General features: G+C 39.2%; 1 long non-coding RNA gene across 1 annotated transcript; it reads right to left on the reverse strand.

Moving 5' to 3' along the window:
- Positions 1–777: 777 nt before the first annotated feature.
- Positions 778–5346, reverse strand: LOC127452192 (uncharacterized). Its single transcript, XR_007899212.1, has 3 exons — positions 5042–5346; positions 4550–4911; positions 778–1572 (listed from the first exon to the last, which is right to left on the reverse strand). It is a non-coding gene; the product is annotated as an uncharacterized LOC127452192 (long non-coding RNA).
- Positions 5347–6390: the final 1044 nt, after the last annotated feature.

Raw genomic sequence — 6390 nt, forward strand, 5'->3', positions numbered from 1 at the left:
AAGCCAATAAACACTTCCGTAGAAGTCACAAGTTAGTTTGTTTTATTGCTAAATTACTGCAGAAGTACTACACTACCCATAATACTGAATAGAGATCCACCAGTCGCTGTTACCATGGAAACATTGCGACAAGCAGGACTGCAGTGAATTTCTGCAGGTTAGTGGAGGCTACCTGGGTAACATTAGCTAGCTAGTTTAGCAACAGTCTAAGGAATAGTTCACCGAAAAATAATAATTCTCTCATCATTTACTCAACTTTACTATCTCAAACTCATATGACTTTCTTTGTTCTGAAGAACACGGCACAGTGGTGAGTAAATGAGGCAATTATCATTTTTGAGTGAACTATTCCTTTAGTATGCGATGTTGTAGCATTAGAGCAACACAACAGTGGTGTTTTCTAGGAAGTAAATGTATTAAACAGACAGAAAGCCCACAAAACTCTACACACCAGTGGGATTCCCTGCAACCAGTGCGGCTGTTGAATGTGTCCGTTAGCTACATTTGACTTTCATATGATGTGGCCATCGAACAATGCTATGAACTTTGAAACTCTTTTAACTTTTAATCACATGTGCCACATGAATAGCACTTGTCACATGACATAACAGAAGAGGCTCAACTGAAGCTCAATTCATGCCGCCAGTGACATTGTCGCTTGATGTCACTAGTTCCTGCATTGTCAAGTCATTTTTATTTGTATAGCGCTTTTCACAACACACATCATTTTAAAGCAGTTTTACAGAAAATCATGCATTAACAGAAAATGAAACTGTAATATCTATAATGTATTTGAGTGATCATTGTGTAGTTTGATTAAATACTATTGTAAATTGTGTATAAAAATAGATAATTCAATAATAATTGTATTTAGAACACCAGTGAGCAAGCCAAAGGCAACTGTGGCAAGGAACACAAAACTCCATAAGATGATGGTTAATGGAGAAAAATAACCTTGGGAGAAACCAGGCTCAATGTGGGGGCCAGTTCCCCTCTGGCTAACTTCATGAATATAATGCCAATATTAGTTATTTATATGCAGTGCAAGTCATGGTTTAAAATGTGTAAACTAAGTAAGTGTTAAGGGCCAGTGTTTAAACAAAGATTCTGTATGAACTGTAAGATTAATGACTAATGTCTTTGAAGTTCATCCTGGATTAACTGCAGAAGTTCACATTGATGCATTGTCCTTTGTTAGTTGGCTGATGAAGGCATTTGTTGGCTATTAATTGACAGTCTATGTATTCCATTTTAAGAGTGTAGTCCATCATTAGACCAAGGTGATGCAGGCAGAGATCAGTGAGGTACATTGCAGTTCAACCAGCAGGTCATTTTGGTGAGGTCCATCCTAAGTCCAAGGTTCAGGCAGTGGCATATGAAGGATCCCATGTCTTATGGTTAGAGTTGGCATCAGTTCATCCCTTGAAGTCCATCGTAATAGACTGAAGTGATCTCTGGCTGGCACCGGCTGCATTTAGTCATCATCAATCAGTGACACGTAGCAGTGGAGTCCAACACGAAGCAGGAATGGAGCTGGACCTGGCCGGCTCTGATAACCTTGGGATATGAATCCTGAGATTGAGACAGGGAAACAGAATAATATTAGCATAGATGCCATTCAATTTATTGCTGAGTTATAGATTATGATAAATGTTTCTGAGAAATGTTTCTGGTTCCGGTAGACCTAACTAAAGCAGCTTAACTGTGAGTTGATGAATTAGGTGTATGCCTGGCTAAACAGATGAGTCTTTAGTCTAGACTTATACTGAGTGAGAGTGTCTGCATCCTGAACAGTGTTAGGGAGAATATTCCATAGTTTAGGAGCCAAAAAGGGAAAGGATCTACCTCCTTTTGTGGATTTTGATATTCTAGGAACTATTAACAGGCCAGAATTTTGGTGATCGTAATGAATGTGATGGAATATAGGGTGGTAGAAGGTCACTTACAGTTGTGCTCAAAAGTTTGCATATCCTGACAGAAATTGTGAAATTTTGGCATTGATTTTAAAAAATGACTGATCATGCAAAAAAAAACTGTCTTTTATTTAAGGATAGTGATCATATGAAGCCATTTATTATCACATAGTTGTTTGGCTCCTTTTTAAATCATAATGATAACAGAAATCACCCAAATGAACCTGATAAAAAGTTTACATACCCTTGAATGTTTGGCCTTGTTACAGACACACAGGTTTAAATGGCAATTAAAGGTTAATTTCCCACACCTGTGGCTTTTTAAATTGCAATTAGTGTCTGTGTATAAATAGTCAATGAGTTTGTTAGCTCTCATGTGGATACACTGAGCAGGCTAGATACTGAGCCATGGGGAGCAGAAAAGAACTGTCAAAAGACCTGCGTAACAAGGTAATGGAACTTTATAAAGATGTCCAAAGCCTTGAAAATGCCAGTCAGAACTGTTCAAAAAGGAGAAATACAGGCTGCTCTGGAAAAAGACGGTGTGGTTGTTTCAAGGAGCACAATACGACGATACTTGAACAAAAATTAGCTGCATGGTCGAGTTGCCAGAAAGAAGCCTTTACTGCGCCAATGCCACAAAAAGCCCGGTTACAATATGCCCAACAACACCTTGACACACCTCGCAGCTTCTGGCACACTGTAATTTGGAGTGACGAGACCAAAATAGAGCTTTATGGTCACAACCATAAGTGCTATGTTTGGAGAGGGGTCAACAAGGCCTATAGTGAAAAGAATACCATCCCCACTGTGAAGCATGGTGGTGGCTCACTGATGTTTTGGGGGTGTGTGAGCTCTAAAGGCACAGGGAATCTTGTGAAAATTGATGGCAAGATGAATGCAGCATGTTATCAGAAAATACTGGCAGACAATTTGCATTCTTCTGCACGAAAGCTGCGCATGGGACGATCCTGGACTTTCCAGCATGACAATGACCCAAAGCACAAGGCCAAGTTGACCCTCCAGTGGTTACAGCAGAAAAAGGTGAAGGTTCTGGAGTGGCAATCACAGTCTCCTGACCTTAATATCATCGAGCCACCCTGGGGAGATCTCAAATGTGCGGTTCATGCTAGACGACCAAAGACTTTGCATGACCTGGAGGCATTTTGCAAAGACGAATGGGCAGCTATCCCACCTGCAAGAATTTGGGGCCTCATAGACAACTTTTACAAAAGACTGCACGCTGTCATTGATGCTAAAGGGGGCAATACACAGTATTAAGAACTAAGGGTATGCAGACTTTTGAACAGGGGTCATTTCATTTCTTTCTTTGTTGCCATGTTTTGTTTTATGATTGTGCCATTCTGTTATAACCTACAGTTGAATATGAATCCCATAAGAAATAAAAGAAATGTGTTTTGCCTGCTCACTCATGTTTTCTTTAAAAATGGTACATATATTACCAATTCTCCAAGGGTATTCAAACTTTTGAGCACAACTGTAAGTAAAGTTGAGCTAGACCATTTAAAGATTTGTACATAGTAAAAAAAAATGTTTTCAAATGTATACAGGTAGCCAATGTAACGACGATAAAATGGGGCTAATATGATCATATTTCTTGGTTCTAGTCAGCACTCTCGCTGCTGCATTTTGAACCATTTTAAGTTTATTTATTGAACTTGCTGGACATCCTCCCAGTAATGCTAGTATAATCTAGTCTTGTGGTCATGAACGAATAAATTTCTCGGCATCAGCAACAGAGAGCATGTGTCGTAATTTAGCAATATTTCTGAGGTGGAAGAATGCTGTTCTACAAACATTGAAATTTGATTTTCAAAGGAGAGATTGGTATCAAATATAATACCTAAGTTCTTCACTGTAGAAGACGATGTAACAGTACATCCATCGAGAGTTAAATTATATTTTAGCGGCTTATTTTTTTATTTTATGTCGCTAGTGGCCATTCCTACTGCTGGTCGCTCTAATGTTATTGGTGTGCTGCACAGCTGGCCATATCTTTTAACATATTGCTGGTAAAACTATGACATCATTCTAATTTGACTAGGAATCAGTTTTCATGCTGCTAAAAATGAATATCCTGCCGTGAGAGACTGTTTTTACCTAAACTGCAGCAGTGCTCATTGCATCATATCATGAACAAGACAAAGAATCTATCAATGTATGAATCAAACTCACTCAGAATGCTGACAATTTGTGCCAGGAAACTGAAAACATTTGAGTGTGGATGTTGCCTTAAGCCCTATTCACAACACCAGCGGCATGCGGTGACAAAGAGACATGAGTCGTTTTCACACATGCAGCATAATGTTACCACTAATGTTACAACTTCTCATTCTGAGTAATTGCCTGAGCTGATTTACTGGTATTTCCCAACAGGTCCTGTTCACACATAACATCCAAATGGAAAAATTGCATTTGTGAAAGCGACTGATGTCTCTGTCACCACGAGCCGCTGGCGGTGTGAACAGGGTTTAAGGCAACATTCACACTCATCCGTTCTCCTAGCATCAATGGTTTCCAAAGTATGCGGTAATGGAGAGCATTTTCGAAATGCTCCGTTTCGATATAGGAAAACAGCATTCTAGTGTGGACAAGGCCACGGCAGTCTCATTTACCTTCGCACGGTGAAATTCGCAGGTGAAATACAGTCATCTTGTAGAATCTGTGCAGTCATTAATTTTGTCTGATGGACTTCCAGTGGCAAAGAATTTTCTCCTCGCGGATTTCACGTGGGGTTCAAGTTGGGTTCAAATTGACCATTAGGAAGTTATTTGGTTTGGCAGTGACCTCTGTATGGGCGGTGCTTCGTACACAGCTACATGGAATATTCACAATAGGCAAGGATATCATTTTAGCGGCGAGCTTCTTTTTAACTTAACTCTCCCAGAGTATAAAGTGCAGCATTAAAAAGAGACTGCTTGGCAATTCTTTTTTGCTGGCTTCACATGCGCTCAACGTCCGCCCATGTCTCCTTCACCTGTGGAATTTCAACACAAAAAGAAAAATGTAAACGTACCTTAACCCTTTAAGCTCTGGCCCACAAAAAAAATAAAAATAAATAAATATTAGGTAAAAATATTAATAACAGGCTTGATCGACTACCACACCTGGAGTCGCAAGTTCGAATCCAGGGCGTGCTGAGTGACTCCAGTCAGGCTTCCTAAGCAACCAGCTGGCCCGGTTGCTAGGGTGGGTAGAGTCAAGTTGGGTTCACCTCCTCATGGCCGCTATAATGTGGTTCTCGCTCTCAGTGGGGCACATGGTGAGTTGTGCATGGATGCCGGGGAGAATAGCGTGAAGCCTCCACACACACTAGGTCTCCGTGGTAACGTGCTTAACAAGCCACGTGATAAAATGCGCGGATTGACGGTCTCAGACGCGGAGGCAACTGAGGTTCGTCCTCCGCCACCCGGATTGAGGCGAGTCACTACGCCACCACAAGGACCTAGAGCGCATTGGGAATTGGGCATGCCAAATTGGGGAGAAAAGGGGAGAAAATCAAAATCTTGACCAACACAAAATAAGTATCATTTGAAAGCTTAGAAACTCTACTTTCCAATGCATGTAGGCATTATGATCAATACTGAACAAGTGCTTTGAAATTTGCAGACAAATCAGAAGTGTTCTGTTTTGATAATTTATTTTAAAAAATTGCACTGTACATATTATAGCAATCAGTAAAAACATCAAACTAATCAAATAGCCATGTGTCATGTTATTGGAAAGCTCTCAAAGTGTAGAATATAACCAGCCTATTTGTTTTACTCACAGACAAAAATATAGCGAGAATTAGCCAAGTATGTCTTAGACAATTATTTTGGTGTTGCCCTCACACAATGTAATCGGATGCATAGATCATTAGATAATCCTCATGAAGCACAATGTTACATATGGCCACCAGGAGATGGCGCCAAGTAAATAACACAAACACAATGATGCAGACACGTGTGTTTGCAGGTGTAATTAGTTCTTATGTACAATTATTATGTTTTATTTGTTTGGAGAGGCTTTTGGACCCATGGAGACATTTTTTGGACACTATGATAAATTATGTTTGTAATGCAATAACTTTTGATTGCTTTGCCGTTTCAACACAAAACTTTTCTCAGATACAGTTGACATGATTGGAAACAAAACAAACGTTTTTCAGAGCCACCTTATTTACACCCAAAAATATATCGTCAAATCAGAAAAATAATTGTAAAAAAAAAATTGTTGGCTTTTTTTTTTTTTTTTTAGCTGTTTCTTAGGCGGAGAGTCTCAGAATATATCATAATCTATATCATTAAACATTTTAAAAGTTTTCATTACAATAATACCAAACACTTGACTCTCCTTTTTTTCTTTTTTTTTTTTTAGTTATAAGCCTTTAATTTTGGGTAAGCCATTGAACAGAAAATCTTTAAAAACACCCTCAGAGTTTAAAGGGTTAATCTGTTTGATTAATTTTTCAATG

This window comes from Myxocyprinus asiaticus, chromosome 14 (assembly GCF_019703515.2).
Source record: "Myxocyprinus asiaticus isolate MX2 ecotype Aquarium Trade chromosome 14, UBuf_Myxa_2, whole genome shotgun sequence".
Taxonomy (NCBI): Eukaryota; Metazoa; Chordata; class Actinopteri; order Cypriniformes; family Catostomidae; genus Myxocyprinus; species Myxocyprinus asiaticus.